General features: G+C 36.9%; 1 pseudogene; it reads left to right on the top strand.

Annotated features, from left to right (window-relative positions):
• The first annotated feature begins 1,944 nt into the window (after positions 1-1,944).
• LOC107518098 lies at positions 1,945-24,145 on the top strand (annotated as a pseudogene).
• The last annotated feature ends 319 nt before the right edge of the window (positions 24,146-24,464 follow it).

Here is a 24,464-nt window from a genome sequence, read left to right as displayed (position 1 = left end):
TACAATAGCATATTTCTGGAGTTGGTACTTGACATGGTGGCTTTAAACTGTGTCACTTTATCTGAGCTGGAAATGCTTTTTCAATAATTCCTTTCCCCAGGTTAGGGCTGGCCACAAGATAAATTTTCATGATATTTAGAAGGTAAAAGTGAAGCAGCAGCCTTTATGCTCTGAAGGACAGTGCAGGGCCCCACATACTGCTGAAGCTCACACACATCACTACCTATCGGTGGCTCATCTTGTTCTTGTCTCTGGCTCATCTGCCAGTAGCCACCAACACTCAGCTCCCTCTGCTCCTGACACTCCTTACCCTTTGGTTTCTCCAAGTCTTGGACTAGGTACCTGTGCAGCTCAATGGCAAAGAGCACTGTCTCCTTTTTTAGGTCACTTGTATCATCAAGGTTGGAGGCAGTGGAAGACAAATGTGAGCACCAGTTTGTCCTGGTGGATTTCAATTTGTTTTTGAAGGTTCCAGTTTGTGCTCATGCTCCTTCACATCAGGCCCAGCTTTGCTTCCTGACTGCTCGTTCTGCTGATTAATGGTGACTTCCAACACACCACCAGACATGAAGGCAACAATCTTGAATAGACTCCTCTAACAGCTTTCACAATTGCCCAAGGTCCAATCCATATCATAAATCCCTCATTCCATTTCACTCAAAAAGGTTCTGCTTCTCTGATCAAGTCCTAACTGATACAATTGATGTTACAGGGCCTCCTCAATTACTTGGTCTGTAAAACAAGATAAGGATATTAGAAGATATCTTAGTTTTCCGTCTCTATTAGATACCATAAATTTTAGTTCCTGTTAAGTGTTCCTCTGATAGGTGTGACGAAGTTGGAAGTCCTTCGAAACTCTATTAAAATGTTATTGAACTCATAATCATTACTATTATTCATTGAGGATGATTATTCATTAAATAAATAGTTGCTGCTCTCCTCACAATAGTAATAGCTAACATTTATTGAGTACTTATGTGACAGACACTGTGCTTTATTGACATGGGCTAATCTCACTTAATCTTAACAATAACTCTACAAGGTGGGTAATGCTCCATTTCATAGATGAGAAAAGTGAGGCTTAGAAGACAGAATTCAGACAGTCAGTAAGTGGCAGAGCTTAGATTCTAATTCAAGAAGCAAAATACAGAGCCCATTTTCTTGTGCTATTCACGGAGAATTATATGCCTGAAACTACAGTCTATCTTCAAGAAACTTACCATATAGTGGAAAATACAGTCAAGTAAATTATTGTAAATCAGTAATGTAATTCCATCATATCTGAGTGTATAGCAAGACATACAAATCAAACATTGAGATCTAAAGAAGTTAATGTTGGAACTGAACTATGAAAGACAAAGTTGGAATTACTTAGAAGAAAAGGGAAGAAAGGATATTCCAGGCAGATAAAACTGCACAAATAAAGTCTTAGAGATATGAAACAGCTTATCATGTTATTTCAGAATAATCAGAGAGAGACATGTGAGGGTGAAGGGAGAGAAGAGAAGAGGCAAAGCCAGAGAAGGAAAAAGGGTCCTAATTCTTGTGTGCTAATCTATGAAGTTTGAACATTGTCATAATTCTATAAAGGCTAAGAGATTTGGGGGAAGAACAGTCAGGTTTGCATTTTACAAACCTTAGGATCTCTGGCAGCAGCTTAGAGGATGGTTTGAAGTTGAAGGAGATGAGCTACAAAGGAAACAGCAAACTGGGGGCAAAGAATAAGGAAATGGGGGCTGTTCTCAATCTAAAGGCAATATCAGCCCGGAGATGATGAATTGTGTCAGTCTTGTCCTTTCTTGGCAGCTTGATCTTGGACTAGATGTGGCTTGTAGCTGCTGGCTGAGCCTTCCTTGTTGTCCTTGGACCCATAACTGGAAAGTGGTAGGCATCTCTTGAGATCCTTCAAAAACATTGTCAATGTCAAAACTGGTATGAGACACAATGACCTTCAACTTGGAGAACCGATTGGAGCACTGGAAGGTGAGCCATGATCATTTTCGTTTCAAGCTTTCTCATAAGACATTAAGGATCTTAACTATCAAGAATCAGTCCTTAGAATAAGAAGGCCAAATAGTGTAGTGGAAAAGTATGGTGGGCAGGTAGGGAAGGCTCTCATTCTTGAGTCCGCCATTCCCTATGGAGTGATGTTGGTCAAGATATTTAACCTCGTGCAGCATTATTGAAAGGATTAACTCATCTACAACATATAAAATATTGAGTTTGTTATCTCATACATAGGAAGCCACCAATAAATATTAGTCCTCTTCCACCTTACCTTCCCTTTCTTCCCATTTCTATGGCTCCATCCATATATGGCAAATGATAGGTATATGTCAATATCATATAACCATATGCTAGAAGGAACCTAACTTTATTGATATTAAGTGCCAAATGTGTAACGATGGTGCTAAGTATTTCACATTTATTTTTTCAATTTTTAGAAAGACTTGCGGTTGCTATGATTTTCATTAGAAATAAGAAAATACATTTCATATCACCTGAATAAAATCCCCCATGCTTAGTCACATAAACACTGAAATAGAAGCCAGAGAAGAATCAGAACTTTTGTTCTATATTAGAAATGATTGGTAATTTGAAGGTTAAAATCTCAAAATAATATACTAACATATATAGTCTATATTTTAATTATAGGAATCATATTTTATCCTTTTGCCTTTACATATTCCTATTATGTTAAAAGTAGGAACTGATTTTATAAAGTTATATTAAAAATATTCAGCTTATTCTGCCCTTGATGTAGCAAATCCATAAAGCTTCTGACCATATTGATGGTCTCCAAGCTTCTTGGGACTAAAATTGACAGCTAAATTCTGCTCAAGGGAGTTTAATGGGGAGATTAATGTTACTTTGCATTTTTCCCAATCACAGCATTTCTATTAGACTCATAATAATTGACCCTCATGCGTGGATCCTCCACTTGGGAATCACTAAAGAATTAGTAGCTCATGAAATGGCACCTGCTCAATTGTCCCTTAACAACAAGTGTGATAAAAATTGTCCAAATTCATAAATGTGATAGAAATGCTGCCATAATGATGAAAATGGATCTCCTTAGGTCTGTGGTATTTTATGTTTCCCTATGAGGTTCTTTTCATCTTCCTTTTATTTCTTTAACTGAAAATATTTCAAAAGTTTGATGGAAAGCCATAAAATGAAGCCATTTGGTGCTAAGTCAGTCTTCCCTCTTAATCCACTTTACGATGACCAGGCATTTTAATTAGTGCAAATTTCTTTTGTCCACGAGTAATTTTAATAAGTGTTTTTGGCCATCTTGTTCAATATGGCTTTAAGCTTGCATATTTTTATCCTAAATATTACTTTCATCCTTAACTGAAATCTGGTTGATTTTAAAATGATACCAGGAATATTTTCGGGCCATTTTGCTAGGTCTCTCAATGAGTTTAGGTTCTTGAGAGCTAGCATTGTTGTAGAGAGAGTTGTTTGTGTTCAAAATACAATTAGTCACATAGCAAGTCCCAAAAAAACATTGGTATCGACGGTTTGTCTTTTTTAGGTGGGTACTTTTACTTCACAATTTTTCTTCTAATTACAGCAAGAGGGAGACAGGTCAGAAGACATGTGCACCAAAAGATGTGGACACCAAAAGATATGGACAACAATGTACATAGCAGCACTGGAAACTATCAAATTGCTCATTAACAGTAAAATGGATAAATATATCACTGTATATTCATACAATGGAATACTCTAAAGTAGTGAGAATGAATAAATTATAACTAGTCACTAGTCCAAGATAAATATCACCAACAAAATAATGAGTAAATGAAGTCTAACACAAAAAAGTATACAATATATTTTTTTTATTTTTACAAATTTAAAATTCAGAGAAACTAATTTATGGTGTTTGAAGTCAGGACAGTGGTTATACCAGAAATGGATATTGTGATTAAATGGGCACAAGTGAGTCTTCTGGGTAACATTCTGTATCTTGATATGAGAGCTGGTTACATAGGTATGTTCATTTTATGGAAATTCACTGAGATACACACTTATACTTTGTGTACTCTAAATATAAATATTTTTTCAATATAAATTAAAATCAACAGTACAGAAGTTGCTTATCCATTGGTTCAGTTGTTTCTTGTTCATGTTGTATATGAAAAAGCATAAGAAATTTCCAGCTGAGAATAATGAACAATGAATATGGAAGTAGTTTAGGTTTACATTTTGTTACCAGAAAACTCATCAACAAGATTACAAAAGTGATTTTAGTGATAAAAGTGAAAATACCCCTAGTTCAATAAACCAACAATTATACATGAATTGCCAAATTTATACTGCCTAAATTAGGTACCTCCCATTATTCTATGGCAGCAACCAAGCATGTTAGGAAGGAATAAACTCCTGTCAGCTGGGCAGGGACCTTTGCAAATATTCCTTTAAAGAGGGGTCTGCCATCTAGATAGGAGGTTTATAACCTCATCACTCACTGTGTGAATGTCTAAAAAGAAAACATGAACATGAGACAATGAGGAAGAATAAATGTGAGCATTCTGTACTCACCTAGCCAGAGTGTGTACTTCTCCATCGAGTCTGGACATAGCAACTCTCCTCGGAACATCAGGTAAAAGTCTTAATGAATAGCCAAGAATACTTTTCCCAGCAAAGCTATCACAGATAAAGAGATTCCTAGACAAAAATAGCTAAAGGAATTTATCAACACCAAGCCAGTATTACAGGAAATGCTGTAGGGACTTCCTTAAGAAGAAAAAAATGTATCAAAACAGGAATAAAGAATGGTAATAACTACATTCCTATCAATAAGTATCTCAAATGGAAAAGAATTAAGCGTTCCAACCAAAAGAGAGAGTGGCTGAATGGATAAGAAAACAAAACCCCTATTTATGTGGCCTACAAGAGACTCACAAATTAAAAACACACACAGACTAAAAGAAAGGGGATGGAAAATGATATTGCCTTGATGGACCTAGAGGGTGTTGCACTGTGTGAAATGGGTCAGATAGAGAAAGACAAATATCTCATGATTTCATGTACTTGTGGAATCTAAAAAACAAAATCAAAAACAACAAAAGCAGAAATGAACACATAGATACAGAGAATATTTTGAGGGATATTAATTGAGAGGAGGGTTGGAGGGAAAAAAGAAGGCAAAGGAATTGAGATATGCAAGTGGATGGCTAAAGAGTAGGCATGGAGATGTAGAGTATAGTATGGAGAAGACGGTAATAATGTTGGAATGAATATGTGAGGGGAGGGGTACTAAATTTAGTGAAGTAATCACTTTGCAAGTTATGTGGATCTCTGATCACTATGCTATACAAATGAAACTGGTATATTATTGTAAGCCACCTATAAGCAGAAAAAAAACTTATTGAATTGTACAATGTAAATACAAGCAACTAGTTGTCTATAATATTTCAATAAAGACAAAAAAACAGTCTTAATGAAGTTAAGTCCCTATGCATAATGCACATAGAAAGGAGAGGGGTAGAGTTTGCTTCTCAAAGGGTGGTCAGTGTCTTATAAACTAGGATAATTATCAATCCATTCTTAAATAATCTGCTAGGGAATTTTTTTTGCTATGTGGATTTAAAATAAAATACTTTAATCTGTCTCTTAATTTAAGAATTAAATTTGAATTGTAGGGTTCGCTTGAAAGCTAGAATTGTACCTGTAGCACCAAAGAAGAGAAAGAAAAAAACAATTTGAGACCTTGATCTTACCAAAAAAGTGTCCTCTAATTGACAAACATTTCCCCATTGCAGAATCCAGTGGTGAAATGAAGCTCTGCATAATATACATTGCTCTCTGCAAGTAAGGCACTTAATTGGTATTCACACCTTTTACCTGCATTGAACTGGCTGTCCTATGATTCTTCCTGGTGCACGAATGGTTTTTATGATAGTTGACCCTTGAACAACATGGGGGTTAAGGGCACCAAAACCCACTCAGAATCTGCTAGTAATTTTTGACTTCCATAAAAGTTAGTTGCAATTGTCCTTTCGCATCCACAGATTGAACCAACTGAAAACTGAAAACAGTATTTACCATCTGCAGTTGAGACACTATGGGTAAGAATTGGAAAATACTATTTTCAATCCACAGTGGGTTCAATCCGTGGATGCAAAACCCGCGGCTAGAAAGGAGCAAGCACATTTATTGAAAAAAATCTGTGTATAAGTGGACCTGCATAGTTCAAACCTGTGTTGTTCATGGGTCGACTGTATATGGCATTGCCCAAGTTGATCACAGCTCCTTGTTGAGACTGCTGACACAAACTCCCAAGTGGTCATTCCCTGAGTGATATTTTTCAAGAAATTTCTTCTGTTGTTTCTAGAATTTTTAATATTTCAAGGAGAATTTGTATGCTTTCATCCTAGGTGTGCTCGCTCAACAGACAGTGAAAGCTGTTACAGAAAACATCAGAGTAAGTTGTACACTGTAATCTTTAAATACATTACTTATGAGTTTAAACAGAAATGTAAAACAAACATTTCCACTGCCATCTTCTTCAATGAAACTATTAATGACACAATGGTAATCACTTTAAAATAAGGTGCAAGCAATCTATAATGTACCTAGTCAGCAAAGCATGTGGGAGGTGGTTGAAGACATTTATCTTGACAAAAAGTTCCAAGCTCTGTATTTTCTTACTACTTTCAAATACTTTGGGTTTTTTTGATTGTTATCATATTTTTATTCCCTAAAAGACAACTTTTTCCCCCTGGTTTTACTGAAAATTAATAGACAATTTATCGTTTGTATTTACATTGTACAATTCAAGGAGTTTTTTTTTTCAATTATAGTTGGCATACAATAATATATTAGTTTCAGTTGTACAGCTTAGTGATTAGAGATATATATAACTCACAAAGTGATCACCCCACTAAATCTAGTACATCTATTTCTCCTTACTTATTTATGACAACATTATTAACTATTTTCTTATGCTATACTTTATACCCCCATGTCTATTTTATGACTATCTATTTGCACTTCTAAATCCCACTGCCCTTGTTCCCCATGCCCACAAACCCCTTCCCATCGAGTATCCCTCAAAATATTCTCTGTATCTATACATTTATTTCTGCTTTTGCTGTTGCTGTTGTTTGCTTTGTTCTTTAGATTCCACATGTACGTGAAATCATGCAATATTTGTCTTTCTCTGACCCATTTCACACAGTGCAATACCCTCTAGGTCCAGCAAGGCCATATCTTTTTTCATCCCCTTACTTTTAGTCTGTGTGTGTGTCTTTTAATCTGAAGTGAGTCTCTCACAGGCAGCATTTAGGGGTCTTGTTTTCTTATCCATTCAGCCACTCTCTCTTTTGGTTGGAGCACTTAATTCTTTTCCATTTGAGGTACTTGTTGATAGGAGTGTGCTCACTACCATTCTCTATTCCTGCTTTTGATACATGGTTTTTCTTCTTAAAGAAGTCCCTCCAAATTTTCCTGTAATACTAGCTTGGCGTTATAAATTCCTTTACCTTGTTTTTGTCTGGAAATCTCTTTATCCGTCCTTCAACTCTAAATTGAAGTTGCTGGATAAAGTATTCTTGGTTATAGATCCTGGGTTTTCATCATGTTGAATATTTTGTTTCAAGACCTTCTGCCCTGCATAGTTTCTTTTGAGAAAACAGCTGCCAGTGTTATGGGTGCTCCTTTGTAGGTAACTCATTTCTTTTCTCTTGCTGCTTTTAAGATTCCCTCTTCGTATTTTAACTTTGACATTTTTATTATGATGTATCTTGGTGTGGGCCTCTTTGGGTTCAACTTTCTTGGACTCTGAGCTTCCTGGGGTTGTATGTCTGTTTCCTTCACCAGGTGAGGCAAGTTTTCCATCATTATTTCTTCAAATAGCTCTTCGACTTCTTGTTTTCCTTTAGGTACCCCTATGACATGAATATTTTTACATTTAATAGTGTCCCATAGGCTTCTTAAATTATTGTGATATTCTTGGCTTCCTTTTTCTTGCCATTCTGATTGAATGTCCTTGGCTTCCCCATCCTCTATATCGGTGATTCAATCCTCTTCTTCATCCATTCTGTTGATTGCCTCTACTATACTCTTCATCTCAGATAATGTGTTCTTCATTTCTGACTGATTCCCTTTTATAATTTCCATTTCCACTGTTATGATTTTTTTTTAAATCTCTTTATCAAAGTCCTCACTGAGTTCATCTACTCTACCCCTAAGTTCATTGAGCTTCTTTATGACCAGTGTTTTGAGCTCTGCATCTGTTAGATTGCTTGACTCCGTTATTCCTGGATCTCTGTTCTGTTCTCTCTATGATTTCTACTTGTTTGTTTTCCCATTTTAGCTACCTTTCTGTGTCTGTTTCTATGTACTAATGAAAGCTCTTAAGTCTCCCGGTCTAATTTGTGCGTATTTGTATAGTAGGTGTCCAGTGGTACAGTTCTGAGAGAGGTTCAACTGCAGGCCAAGTTTGGCCTCAGCCTGTGTAAGAATCAGCAAACAATACACATATGGCTGCCATCTATGCTGTGCTTATAGTTGCCTCAAGAGGCCACACCGGAAACTGAATCCAGCTGCCACCAGTGTAGGTTTTAGAGCTGGCTCAGCAAGGAACACTGGACTCACATAGGATACACCTGGATGTGGCTTAGGTGGGGCCATGAGTTGGAGGAGGTACAGTTATAAGGAATCCTCTCGGCAATCTGACCTCTGTTATCCGATTTGATGACATCTCCACTATGGTGGCACTGAGTTTGCGCACTAGGAGGGGGGAGGGAACAACAGAGGAACTATGGATACTGCTGGCACTTCTGTACAGAATGAGTCTCACCTCGGCCCTCACTCAACAACTCAGTGTCCCCCTGTAATTCCCTGGTGCCCCCCGAGCAGTCCAACTGGCACTGGTGCTCAGAGCGAGCAGGTCTATCACCTCAAAAATCAGCTCACAAATGTGGCCCCTTTAAGAGGTGTCTGAAGCTGCTGCTGCCACAGCCTCTGTCCAGCTCAGCCGCTTGAGACTGGGGAGCCTCGCATCTTCACCCCCTCTTCTACCATTGCAGGGCGATTTCTTATTTCTCTCCCTACTTGTAAGATTTCTGTTCATCTATATCCCCGGCGACTTTGCTTGCTGTTTGCTCCATGTTTCTGTCACAACTTTGATTTGGTCTCAAGAGCAATATACAAAGCCTCTATTATCTATGCCATTTTTACCGATGTCCCCTTAAAAGACAACTTTTTATGGTGCAAAGGATACAAAGATGAATGGATGGATGAGAGGATTAATTGGAGAACTACCTATGCATTGATAATTAAGTTCTTTCTGCAGGATTAATTTTGTTTTATACTATCTTATAAGCATGCTTTTGTAATTTATAGTAATGAAGAAAGTCTGGAAGTTAAAACACTTTGACCAATATCACCCTATTTTGTCCTCCCAAAACCCTTAGCAAAAACCATTCTAGTCTCTGTTTCTATGAATTTGACTATTTTAGATTTTACATGTAAATGAGATCATGCCGTATTTGTCTTTCTGCTTGCAACTTATTTCACTTAGCATAATGTCCTCTAGGTTAACTTATGTCATTGCAAAATGGCAATATTTCCTTCTTCGTAAAGGCTTAATAATATTCCATTGTATATATGCTTTTTCTTTATTCATCCACTGATGTACATTTAGATTATTTCTATTTAATGACTATTGGGAATAGTGCTGCAGTGAACATGGGAATGCAGATATTTTTTGATACATTGATTTCAATTCCTTAGACCTATTTTAAATTTTTTGAGGATCCTCCATACTGTTTTACATAACAGTTACAGCATTTTATATTCCTGCCAATAGTGGACAACAGTTCCAATTTCTCCATATCTTTGCCAACACTTGTTATTTCTTGGATTTTTTTTTCCTTTATAAAGCCATCTTAACAGGTGTGAAGTGATATCTCATGGTCATGTTGATGTGAATTTCCCTGATGATTAAGCATGTTTTCATATGCCTGTTGGCCATATGTATGTGTTTTTGGAGGAATAATTATTTGAGGTCCAAAACTTCTTCAAACTATATGACTTTAGTTGTGTTATCTATAACACTTCCTCTTTTCAGAAAAAGAGAAAAAGGATCTTGATGTATCTGCTTGGTATTCATTAGAACAACCTTGAATAAGTAGGCCAACCACATCATTACTTATCTAAAATATAAGACTCAAACTAATTCCAAAACAAACTTTAGTTTTTAGAAGGGACACATACTTGCTGGTGTATACCTTCTCTGGCAACTAACATTGTTTATTTACTAAAACCAACCACGGTTGATGATATATCACGTAAGTATAGGCTAGCAAGGCTAGTGTGTGAGGATTATGAAAACCAGCATTAATACATTAGAGTTCAATTTACTTCATCAAAATCAGCATTTCTTTTTTATTTGTGTTTAACTCAGTAGGATTGATTTTCATTTTATAAAAGTGGGGGTTGTATTATTGGTTTGGGGGAACTGCTGTCACAAAGTTAGTTAAGAAGGATTTTGCAGTTGGTGTTTTGTCTACAGATAAACAAGTTCATCTTTTGAAATGTTGCATCTAATTGCTTTTGATTTTTTTCTGTTTCCCTTGCTGCTTCATAAACATCTTTGCAGTTCTAAGGAAAATCAATTACAATAGGCCTCTAAGGTTTTCTGTTTTTGCTTCCACTAGGGAAAAGTTGATTATTTAAGATTTTAGAAAGCAGGTTCAGTATTGATCTTCAAACCTTAATATAGTTATTTGTATTGATAAAAAAGTAAATGCAGAACAATTATAAGAATCATAAAATACTTTTGCCATGGACATTTTTTATGAAGACATGAAGATCCAAGCGTATGATACATTTATTTGAACGATAATTATTACTAGAGAGGCTTAGTTCCACTGTATAATGCTTTCATTGTAAAATTCAATCCTTCCATGACCATCATTTAACTTCAATATGATAATTAGATTGAGCAATAAATGATATCTAATAAGATAAGAAAGATGTTGGCTACCATTAATGAGCAAACCAGAATAAATGACTGACTACAATTAGACAAAAGCTTGGCAAATAAAAGTAGTCATGTTTGATTCTGTTTTTAAAAAATTATCCAGTTTTTAAAGCAATTTGCAGGAAATGCACAGTCAGAGAATCTAGGTATTATATCGATTCTCAACACGCCCTGTTTGGTCCAAGAGCTAGAAAGAATTCCTCAGCACAATGTTTATATCTCTTGGGCCCTGATCAGTAAATTGATGATGCAGGAAGTCATTTCATATTATTTTCTTTGAGATGGACTGCCAAATCACAATTTCAAGCAATATTTTTATCCTGCCAGTTGAAGAAATAGAAGGGTTTGCTTTTTTGCTCTGATTGTAATTTGTTTGTTTTTGTTCTATTATGAATTCCATTCTGCTGCTGTTCACTCACTATTAGTATATGATGGGTATTAGTATATGGTTGCTATGTGTGCACACATTTTCAGCAAGAAACAACTCATTGATAGCACCTGATGAAGCAGTTCTATTTAGGTGCCATTTGTTTTTTGTGTATGTTTTCAGGACAGGAGAAAATTAATCAATAAAAGAGACTCAGAAAAAGGTTGGGTAGTGTTTAATTTTTAGGACAAATACTTTGTTTAATCATATTTACACTAAAAATAAGGAATTGCCATACAAAGATATAGCTCTTGTAACAGACTTCAACTTTGTGGTTATGGAAATGTGTTTATGTGTATATACATATATTTTTGAGGTAATATATCCCAATTACCACAATCCAATTCCCATATTACTATAAGTACACAAGTCATATGTATTTATAGTAACTAAATTAACTGTTTCCTCATTACTTCCACATGTAAAGCTATTTATTGGCTGAATGATTAAATTGATAATAAAGCAAGGAAAAGTGACCAGTGAGTCCATTAATTTAATAGTTAGATGGATTTTCATAAAGATATTTATTGTGCACCTACTATATGCCAGGTACTTTATTAGATGCAAACATGCTATAGCTTAGGCAATTTTGTTCCATCAATTAATAATTACAATTGAGTGGGTAACTAGTAGAAAACACTATACAAATCAAAAGGAAGATATGATAGGAAAAAAATTGTTTTCCTCTCCTATACAAATTGAAAATGAAAATGGAAATTACATGCATGTATATATAACTTAAAGGACAATATAAGCTCAGTATACTAAAAATACAGTGTTGTAAAATAGGGAGTCAAAGAAGCTCAAATGAGATTGGGTGAATCAGAAGGAGGTCAAAAAGAAAGGAGGATTTTGTGATGAATTATTAGAGCAAGCATTCTGAGTAGTCTGGCATATGCCCAGTTTATAGGGAAAAAGACTCATGAGCAGGAACTGGTGCCCTTCAAAACCTTTATCTTCTTGAAGGCAGAAAACTTTCCACAACAATCTTGGGTATTTTTCAGTATCTCACACTGTGCTGTGACTCCTCTATTTGAGTAGCCAGAACTGTGATTTGATCTTTAAAATGCAGTTTTCCCCCCTTAAAAGTAGACCTGCGTATGTTTCATTCTCTTGAGGTCACCACATTAGAGAAGCTGTGATGTAAATGTGAGGATACATAAAAGGTCTTAGTTTCAACCATCCTGAGATGATGTTAGTGACCAAAGTTACAGTGGCTTTGTTGGGGGAGAGGTCATTTTAAAAGGAAGAGTAATGAGTTTCACTTAGATGCAATATCTTGTGTGCTTGAAAAAGAATAGATTGTTTTTCCATTAATGAGAAGATGAGTTATAATATGTAAGTAAAGGAAAGATTTTCTCATAGGGTTACAAATTGGACATGTAGCCTACCAAAAGGGAAATTATGAAGGATAAGGGGGAAAAGGCCAAAAAAATCCATTGCCAATAATCTGCATAATGCAACTACAGTGAAGGTTTGGTCTTCATATATTGGGAGTAGCAAGGCGTATTGATACAACCAAGGGCCATGTAAATATTTAAAATGGACTTTTCCAGACTAATGAAAATTTGAGTTAATAAGTATTATGATGGGTGTATAATTTTCATGTTTGTAAAACCAGTGTTCCCCTTCATCTTATAAGCTTCAATTCAACAATTTAGTTCATCCCATTCTAATTCAGTGTACATAAAGCGAATACATTCTATGACCTAGGAAGTATGCTAAGCACTGGAAATTCACACGGGAGATCCCTGCTCTCAAGGAGTTCACTGCAGGAGGCATACATATACATAAATAAATGTAAAGCAATGGGTTTTTCAGTAGAAGTATTTCAGTAGAAGAGCACCGAAAACTGAATCATGAATTCCAAATCTTAATCACACTTTTTCCATATGTATTTAGACCCTGAATGGATCACTTTTCTAGAGTTCAGTTTCTTTTAATCTGCAAGAATATATATCTGCTACTTTTATTGTATAGAATTACAAAATATGACACAAGCTAATATATTTGAAACATTTAAAAAAATTTTAAACCAGTATAAAAATGTAAGTTTTTTAAAGTTTACTTTTGTTCTTATTTTTTCCTTTAGACTTTTTCAGTTAGACATACATCTGGTTTAAAATATTCTATTTTTGGAGGATACATTTTATTTATGGTTTATGAGGAATCAACTTCTCATAGAAAGAGGTATTAATTAACACAAATATAGAATTAATTCCAAATAATCAAGGCTCTTATTAGTAGCAAGTCATTTTATATTTGGTGTGGTTTTAAAATGTTATACTGAGAAAAAGTTGTCTCTTTCTTCATTGCTTTTATTTCAGTTGTACACATCGTTTCAGACTTTTAAATTGTTTACAAAAAAAATCTGATTTTATTGTTTTAATGAAGTAGAAAAGTCAAGTGGCCTTGATTTTTCAGTTTCTGCCAAGTGTCTCTACAAGGTGAATTTGCAAAAGCATTACTAGTTTTGACTCTATATAATGTATTATTCTTAATAGACATTAACATTCTATTGAATAATTTTATGCCTTTATGATTTCCTATGATTCCCTGAAAATGAAAATAAGAAGTTTTCCACCTTTTTTGCAGGTAGAAAGTTCTTTTAATTCCTAGGATTTTTGCAAGATACCACTTAAAGGATAGTTTGTAAGTTACATTTTTTACCTAATAATTTTCAGGTTTGTCATTTTCATATTTAAAATGGATTAAGATTATAGTCATTTCTCAAATATGTAGAAGATAAAGTATGAAGAACTTAAAATTACTGACTTGAAACACAGTAGTGAGAAAAGAATCATACCTTCGAAAAAGCAATTTGTCATGGTTATCAATACCCCTAATTGCCAAATTGGATCACTGATGTATTACTGTATAGGTAATTTAATTTTTGCCTCTTTACCTTTGAAAGGCGTAGGCAAATCTCTATCACCATAATTATTGACAAAGATTATGTACAAATCCCTTTGCTAGGTACAACTGTCTTTGACCAGGACTGAGAAAGTTATAGTTATTCAGAAAGTCAATCCTTTGAACACAAAGAGATGAAACATACAAATAAGCATCAGTGAATTAGAAGAAACAGCTTACTTTATTTGGGATGAGCAAAGGGTTTTGTCTACCAAAAAAAATCTTTTTAAGCAGAAAAGATCAGTTCTTTCAGAATCTGCTTTGACTTATATAAAATTACTCATCAGACAGCAGATTCAACCAACCCTGGCTTAAATAATATATTTCCCATGAATAACTCCTCACCCTTCTGAAAAATTTCAACGCAATATTGTTACTATCAGTTAAGTTCAGGGAGGATTGGAATACACTTAATGCTTCTCTGTAATTAAGAACTACCTTCTGCTACAAATACAAAAAATCATCATGTAAGAGAGAAGACTGAAGTCAAAGTTACAGAAAGCAAATGAAAATATGTATTCCTTAATATTTGTGGAGGAAAGACTACTAGCTTAATTCAATGAATATAGTTAGGTATGTACAAGTCAAGATTTTGAGACAAACAGAAGGAATTTGTGCTCACATCCCATGATTCAGGCAGCATTAGCATTTAGCAAAGCATGCACAGGTTCTGCCCCCACTGTTGACTCACCCAACAAAGATTTTTCTAAGTCTCTACTCTCTTCCTCAACAACAAATACACACACATACACCTCAGCTAATAACGGATATTCTCTCTCTCTCTCTCTCTCTCTCTCTCTCTCTCTCTCTCTCTCTCTCTCACTTCTCCCATCCCGTCTCTTCTAAAATGTTTCCATAGAGGAAATCCTGTTACCATGACCTCAAGGGAAGTTATGAAAGAGGCAAAAAATGTTACAATAGGCAGAATTACAGGTGGGAAGAAGAGGAAAGTTTATGCAAAATTTCCTTTGATGGCTGTGGGTTTATGGACTAATTATGGGGAAATGAGCTTTGAATTTTTAAAAGCATTCCTTGGGAATGTCACTTTTTCTTTGTCAATCACTGTCTGTTGATAGGTTTCATTCATTCTAGATAGTACTGTGATTTCAACAGATTTCTTCCTTTTTTAAAATTTTTAATTGTACTTCATTCTCCACATGGGTATGTTTAGAATTAAAAGAAAGCACCGATTTTTTTCTTGCCTTATATATTTGGGACTTATGTAGATCTCTTATTGATGAGAGGGTAGGAGTTTAATTCACAGCCAGTTTATTTATTTTGTAGCAGAAGATAACTATATAAATCCATACATCACGGACCACTGTCACCATGTTAGAAGTACTTGTGGCATGGGGTGGGGGGATCTCATTCTGGTAATAGAGGAGTAGTTCCTATGAAACCAATCTTTCCACACACACACACACACACACACACACACACACACACACACACACAATACTAGAAACTCTGGGCATGGGTCCCAGGTCTGGCTATGATCCAGCCTTGTGGTTAGGGATAGGACTCCGGATTTAGAATGTTATATTAATGTAGTATGGCACCTGTGCCTAACTTATGCAAGTATGATTCAACTTATTGTATCATGCATGTGTGACAGAATAACACTATTGTTCTCTGACACATATAAAGCCCATGCGGTCCCCTAGTGCAGAAGAGCACACTCTCCACAATAAAGTTGGTGCTTGTCATTTCATTCTCCTATTAGTTCCTTGTCATTCTTTCAACTGGGCGTCTCACCACTGAAACCTTCCCTTCTTGATCAGCTTGGCACTGACACTAGGTAAAATGTAAAAAAACCTAAATGAAGCCAGTGGAGAGTAAAATCAGACAAATATTAAAGGAAAGTCTACACTCAGAACTAGAAAATGAAGTGAGGTAAGTTTTATAGCTTTTTGCTGAGGACAAGTTATAATCAGTATCAGGTAAGGTGGCTAAACTTGAATAGAAAACATGCAGTCATAATAGATTGAGAAAAGAGAGAACAGAGGGTAGGTGAAAACAGCAGCTGGAAAGTAAGGCAAAAATATCAGAAAGGAGAGTTTCAATAATGATAACCCAAAATTCTGCATATAAACTCTGCTGAAATCTTTGGATGAACCCTGAACTACGCATGTGCAAGACAAAGTCCAAGCAACCAGCTAAGGCAAAAATAACTGAAAAAATATTTCAGCTGCTCCTCACTATGGGGCAGGCAGAGTTTGAAGTTCTAGTCCAGTCAATTTAACTGCCTACTAAAATAAAAAACAATACTCTTTGAAGGAACTTAACAGAATCTAGAGTCTATACATTCTATTATTCATAATGTCCAAGATATTAGACATGAAGAAACAGAAAAACCTGACCTCCTCATCCTCCATACTCAAGTGAAATGGCAATGAATGTAGACTGACCATAAGATCAGATGTTTTACTTAGCAGAGGTTTTAATTGGTCCTATTTATTACATAAAATCTGATTCCTTCATGTATTTGAATTTTCACATGTTTGTTATTGTTCTCTCATTTCCCAGGCTTTCAGTCTATTTTGCAGCTTCTTAGGAAAGCAGTTTTAGGCTTTCCTGAAGATGAGACATTCTGATCAAATACTACAGCGTTTCCCTCTCAACTTGGTTTACATACTTCTGAGATACTTATAAGATATTTTTGGTTTCAGAAACTTGGAATTGGAGGGACTTTGATGATCCTTTGAGTAACCACATCTGAACTTGAAGGGAAGCCAATATCACCCTGAGAAATGAAAGTTTAAGCAGCTCATTCTTTTGTTCTTTATTGAGAAAGTACTCAAGCAAAGTTGAACCTGTCCATATTTCTATATAGTGCTGCTAAACAGAGTTTGTAACTTGAAAGGATTGGCTTCTTCTGGAGGTGATGCGCAGGCCTCATAGGCTTGTGTAAGCAATCTAACTTTTGAGTGAATTCATAATATTCTTCGACTGGGACACAAAATCTTTGGGCTGCTTTTATTATTATTATTTTACATAAAATGTATCTTTTCCTTATTATAAAAGAATTACAGCAACATGTCGTGGACTTTTCCATGAAAATCAAAAATATATGTTGAACTTGACTTAAATATTTGGAAAACACCAGCAAAGCACTATACAGTTGTTCCATGACCAACTGAAAAGACATTTTTATTTCACCCAACAGGCCTCCCATGGCTCCAAAGGGCACTGCGGCTCTGACTCATTGGTCGCCAGTATTGACGACATAGAATCATGTAAAATGTTCTGATTCTAACCCAAACAACTATTCGGAAATGATGACAAAATGTTGATGGGACTGGAGAAAGGGGAGGCCAGCTAGGTTTTGTAAAACAGTTATCTCTAATTTTGCTCTGTTCACTACACAAAGAAAATAACATTAGTTGTACAGTGCATTTGGAAACGTGGAAAGGGTGGACAGCAGCCAGAGAAAGCCAGCCAATGAACTTTGGTCACAATGGGCTCCATCTGGTTTTACAACAAACCTGGGTCAAATCAGTCCCATGCCAAAATGCCTTTGCTCACAAGCATATCAGGACATAAGTGCAAGGCATGCTGCAGTAGAGGACTTATTGTGCCCACATTCTTGGGTGAGGCCCATTCTCCTGATTTAAACCTTCCTTCTGCAACATGGAAAACTGATACCATTTACCAAGGTCAAAAGGATCATTTTCTTCCCCTGAAGGCCCACTCTCTACTTTGTCTTTGGTTAGTACAAACAGGCAGGACCAAGTAAGAAAGATTCTTATCAAAGGTAGTAACTAAGAGACCTGGTTTTCTAAGAATTTAGGAGAAATCAATTGAAATTGGCGATGTCTTAAAATTTCAAGGATTTTTGTGGAACCAGTTTGTCCCTGCTCACTTCCAATGCTCCTGGAAGGAAATGACTCTCCTTCAGTGCTGACTCCAGTGATCCAGGCTCCTTCTCTTGTGTGTGGTCCTGCTATCTCCAGCACATACATCTTAAGGTTTCCCTGGAGATAGTCTCCAATCCAATAAGTCATATTCAGAAGTTTGGTCGTCCTTCTGAAAAGAGAACAGGTTCTTCTTCCAGCTGTTTTTGTAAACCGTTATTTTTATTTTTAACTCTCGTAGTGTCTCTCTAGCAGACTCAGACTCATAACTTCTTTTTACAACACTCAGGACTACCATGAGTGATTCATCTACAATATTTATACCATGAAAACATAAAATGTTTGTAAGCCAAATTCTATCTGGTGGTCTAAGAGGATACCAGGCTGCAGGTTCCCCCATGGATATGGAGAACAGAGTCGCTGGTCAGGGAATGAAGTGGCCAAATGCCCAGTGAGGGGACATTTCTTTTCTTTTTAATAATTAATTTATTTGTTTAAAAAATAAATTTTTATTTTAGAGTTTACAACCTGTTTTGTAAAATTAAGAATTCAGTCATCACGGGGATTTAAGAAGGGAGAGGATTTTAGGCAGAACTCTTTAGGTTGCAAGTTACAGATATACAACTGTAAGTAGGTTAAGTCAAAATAGAGATTTGGGGTACAAATATGGGGAGCTCAGAGGATGGGAGAAATGCAGTAGTTAGCGCAACCCCTGAGACCTTGGCCCAGAAACAGGGACTCTCCACTTTCAGGAGTCCCTCTATTTGTCTCTTATCCCCAATTCAGAAAAAATTGGACTCTGAGTGTCTTTGAGGTGGCTTAACCTTCTCAGAAATTTAAATAAACTATTATAGCTATGATGACTGTCACAAAGAAGCAGTTGTACATCTGTGGGAAGATGTCAAGTATCTCCTCAATTGCCTTTATCTCCCTGCCTTATGTCTTGTTTGAGAATATGAGGCACTCATAAGACTATAACCACTAGCAGAAACCACAGGATTTACCAAAAGAATCTGCTGCAACCAGCACATGTACAGTTCTGTTCCCTGGAAGGGCCTATCTCAACAGAAACCTAGAATGGCTGCCTATTCATTGGCTTCTCAGCCCAAATCTATCAACTTGATAAGTCAGAAGCAGTGGTTCTCTGGAACACTGAGGGATTCCTAAGGCCATTTTGGTGTCAGCAAGTAAGATGACCTTGCCTCACATGTCTGGATTGCTTATCCCAGTATCTATGGCAGGCTGGTGTGGTGACTCTCTAGCCATGAATAGAGAGTGACACATATAGAGAGTCCCAAGGAAAACAAATGTAGTGCTCTGAGAATACAGTTGAATAAGCAGCCTGATTGGGCAGAGATTACTAAAATGTTAGTGTAAACAATTGCAGCTGGTCTGTGGGTTTGCTCTTGGAGATAAGAACAATCACTTAGACTTAAATCATCTCACTAATCTGGGCATGTCCTCTGAACCATTGATTTGGGCATTTATCAGGCATCTGATCATATCTGTGTTCAATACAAACCTGTTATATTTTCAGTGAAGAGTTAAGGAAGTTGTCTTTGATAATCCAATGTTTAAGACAATGACTGGGAAATGGTAGGGACCAAATAGCTGTGAATGACTAAACAAGTCTTTTAAGAACTGCTTTTTCACAGTAAAGAGAAAAGGATGATGACAATCATATCATTAACATTTATCAAATGCTCATTCTGTGCCAAGCACTGAGCTAAACATTTATGTGAATTATCTCATTTAATTCTCTCAACATACCTATGAGCTAGGTTCTATTATTGTCCCCATTTAATATATGAAGAAAGTGAGGCACAGAGAGTGTAAAGAGATGTATAGTACTTAGTTTGTGCATACATTTGATTGTTTGTTCAATTAGACTTGAATAAAAATAAGAGCATGAATTCCAATCACTGCTCCAAGAGTCATGCATTGGTACACACTCAAAATGACATTTCCCAAGTAATGGGACAAGTCAAGATGGTGTAGAAGGTAGAGGCAGTGCTTGCCTCCTCTTGGGACCACTCTAAAATTATAAGTAAACTACAGAGCAACAATCATGCAAAGTCACTTGGTGGGGGGAGGGCGGGTCTGGCTGAACAGAAGCCCTACAACGAGGGACAAAAATAAGAGGTCATCTCAAATCAGTAGGAGGAGTAGAGATGCTAAATGGCCCAGTCCCACAACTGTGTGTGGTAAATGGAGAATTGGTAGGGCTATCTTGGCTGTAGAGCCCCCTCCCTCACCTGAGGAGCAAGGGGTCCTGGCTGTACAATGAACTCCCCAGCCCAGGGTCATAGCACTGGGAAGAGAAGTTCCCACAACCTCTGGCTGTAAAAACCAGAGGAAGTTGTGACTGAGTGAAATGGAGGGCTAAGGAAATTGCAGACGTTTCCCCTACAGGGCCTACGCCAGCTTTACTCACTGGCAGACTCATTTCCTCTGAGCTCCAATGCTGGAACAGCTGCTCAGGGAGCACCAGGAATATATGGGGAGACACTAAGTTGTCGAACTTCAGAGTAAGAGCTGGAGGGGCAGCTTTTTCCGGGACAGAAGTGCTGGCAGTATCCATCGTTCCTTTGCTGAGCCCTCCTCCTCCCAGCATGTGGACACAGGCAGCCACCATATTTAAGTTGCCATCAACCTGGATAACTCAGGTCACTCAACCCAGGTGGTTCCCTGAGACTCTGCCTCTCCCAACTTGTGGGCCCACGTAAACTGCTTCTAGTGGTTTATTCCATACAAATGGCCTGTCTTGGCTCTTGCTGAGGACTTTCCTAAACTTTCTCAAAGGTTCACAAAACCCAAAGAAGCAGCATCTGGCCTCCATGGGCCCTGTACCTCTTGCTGAGCAGCCCAAATCCCCACACTAGTAGCAGCTGGCCTTGATTCCCAGCTTGGCCTGTCAGCACAGGGTGGCAGCCATCTGCGAATTGCTTGGTGATTTTTACCAGGTGGCCCCAGAGGTACACAGGCTGTGGTGGAACTTGGCCTGCAGCTGGGCCCCTTCAAGGAATTTTCCACTGAGTCCCACAAGACACCTACTACATAAATCCATTCAACTAAGACCAGGATACTTAGGAGCCCTACCTAATACAGACACAGGGAGGCAGCCAAAATGGGGAGACAAAAAAACATGTTCCACATCAAAAAACAGAACAAAGCTCTAGAAAAAGAACTCAACAAAATGGAGACAAGCAATCTACCAGATGCAGACTTCAAAAACACTGGTCATAAAGAAGCTCAATGAACTTAGGGGTAGAGTAGATGAACTCAGTGAGGACTTTGATAAAGAGATTTAAAAAAAATCATAACAGTGGAAATGGAAATTATAAAAGGGAATCAGTCAGAAATGAAGAACACATTATCTGAGATGAAGAGTATAGTAGAGGCAATCAACAGAATGGATGAAGAAGAGGATTGAATCACCGATATAGAGGATGGGGAAGCCAAGGACATTCAATCAGAATGGCAAGAAAAAGGAAGCCAAGAATATCACAATAATTTAAGAAGCCTATGGGACACTATTAAATGTAAAAATATTCATGTCATAGGGGAATCTAAAGGAAAACAAGAAGTCGAAGAGCTATTTGAAGAAATAATGATGGAAAACTTGCCTCACCTGGTGAAGGAAACAGACATACAACCCCAGGAAGCTCAGAGTCCAAGAAAGTTGAACCCAAAGAGGCCCACACCAAGATACATCATAATAAAAATGTCAAAGTTAAAATACGAAGAGGGAATCTTAAAAGCAGCAAGAGAAAAGAAATGAGTTACCTACAAAGGAGCACCCATAACACTGGCAGCTGTTTTCTCAAAAGAAACTATGCAGGGCAGAAGGTCTTGAAACAAAATATTCAACATGATGAAAACCCAGGATCTATAACCAAGAATACTTTATCCAGCAACTTCAATTTAGAGTTGAAGGACGGATAAAGAGATTTCCAGACAAAAACAAGGTAAAGGAATTTATAACGCCAAGCTAGTATTACAGGAAAATTTGGAGGGACTTCTTTAAGAAGAAAAACCATGTATCAAAAGCAGGAATAGAGAATGGTAGTGAGCACACTCCTATCAACAAGTACCTCAAATGGAAAAGAATTAAGTGCTCCAACCAAAAGAGAGAGTGGCTGAATGGATAAGAAAACAAGACCCCTAAATGCTGCCTGTGAGAGACTCACTTCAGATTAAAAGACACACACACAGACTAAAAGTAAGGGGATGAAAAAAGATATGGCCTTGCTGGACCTAGAGGGTATTGCACTGTGTGAAATGGGTCAGAGAAAGACAAATATTGCATGATTTCACGTACACGTGGAATCTAAAGAACAAAGCAAACAACAGCAACAGCAAAAGCAGAAATAAATGTATAGATACAGAGAATATTTTGAGGGATACTCGATGGGAAGGGGTTTGTGGGCATGGGGAACAATGGCAGTGGGATTTAGAAGTACAAATAGTCATAAAATAGACATGGGGGTATAAAGTATAGCATAAGAAAATAGTTAATAATGTTGTCATAAATAAGTAAGGAGAAATAGATGTACTAGATTTAGTGGGGTGATCACTTTGTGAGTTATATATATCTCTAATCACTAAGCTGTACAACTGAAACTAATATATTGTTGTATGCCAACTATAATTGAAAAAAAAACTCATTGAATTGTACAATGTAAATATGAGCAACTAATTGTCTATTATATTTCAATAAAAACAGAAAAATATTTATTCAAAAATATGAAAAAGAATGGCAATAACTCTTAATAAGTACTTCAAATGAAAAAGAATTAAATGTTCCAGTGAAAAGACAGGATGGCTGAATGGATGAGAAAACAAGATCCTTACGTATGCCGCCTATAAGAGACTCACTTCAGATCAAAAAACACACAGATGGAAAGTAAAGGCATAGAAAAAGATACTTCATGAAAATGGAACTTTTGAAAAAAGCCGGAGTAGTAATACTTATACCAGACAAAATAGATTTTAAAACGAAGGCTGTAAAAAGAGACAAAGAAGGATCCAGTGATTCTACTTCTGGGTATTTACCCAAAGAAACCTAAAATGCTAATTTAAAAAGTTATAAGCATCCATGTGTTCAGTACAGCAATATTTACAAAATTAAAAAAAAATAAAATAATGCTATTTCCCAGATAATCATTCCAGTAGATAAGTTTGGCATCCTCTAAAATTGTGCCCGGTGACTGGGAATGGAACATTTTTCATGAGAATGTATGATCACACACTCACACTCAAATGATAAACCAGAGGATAAGTTTAAATTGAGTAGCAGAACTGAGGTCTGCCGGAGGTAGGGTGCTAGTGAGATGCAGGGAATTTTTAAAAGTTCCAATAACTAGTCGGCAGTTACCTAGGTCTGGCTGGGTTCCCTGTGCTCTTGGAGTCATGCTGGAGCTGTGCTATGGCCTCCTGTGCATGTTTGGGGTTCTGTGTGGCAGGGTGAGGGGTGCACACCGAGGCAAGGAATTGGGGACAGTGAAGCCTATTTCCCTACAGACTCAAAGCTTATAAAATAAAAACAAGTGTCATAGGCCCAGCTCTTCACCAGACTTTATGATGATGGCCTGGGCTTTTAATATATGTTGTTCTATAATGATGTTGAGGAAAGGATAGTTTGCTTGTTTCAAGGAGGCACCTTCAAGGAGTACCTGGATTTCTTCACAGAGGTGCCAGCGTAACCATGATTGATGCTATTATTAGTATGTCTGTGATTACAGCTGGGGGAATTGTCATGACTGCCAATCTCAACATTAATTAAAAAGACCTATCCCCCTTTGTTCTGTTGTGATAAATAGTCAACTTGATAAAATTGAAGGATGGAAAGTATTTGTTTTCTGTAATATTTAACCTATTGATGAGAAAACCCTACGCTTAGAGGCAACAAACTTATTTACAAAACTAGATCCTGGAAAACATTTGACATAAAAAAGCTTCTGGTGAATCCCACACCACTATGTGTAAGGTGCTCCTTCCTCCAAAAGAAGCTCTGGTCCCCAGTTCTGCTCTGCTCGCCCACTGTTGATCCTCTCCCCGCATAAAGTGCAACGCACTAACACTGCCTTCCTCGATAGTCTTCTGAACACAATTCTGGGAGCTCTGTTTCTGCCTTATAAATTTTTAACACAGACACCTCCTGTGAGAGTGTCAGTAATTCTTGGTGTCTCCTTAGTATAAGTGTCTAGTTTTCCAATTTGAATAGGCTCCTTAAGGTGATATCTGCTCCACTGCAGACTAGAGAAAAAAA

Source organism: Rousettus aegyptiacus, unplaced genomic scaffold (genome assembly GCF_014176215.1).
Source record: "Rousettus aegyptiacus isolate mRouAeg1 unplaced genomic scaffold, mRouAeg1.p scaffold_m13_p_9, whole genome shotgun sequence".
Taxonomy (NCBI): Eukaryota; Metazoa; Chordata; class Mammalia; order Chiroptera; family Pteropodidae; genus Rousettus; species Rousettus aegyptiacus.
Note: the sequence above shows the minus strand (reverse complement) of the source record. Positions and strands in the feature narration are given on the sequence as shown.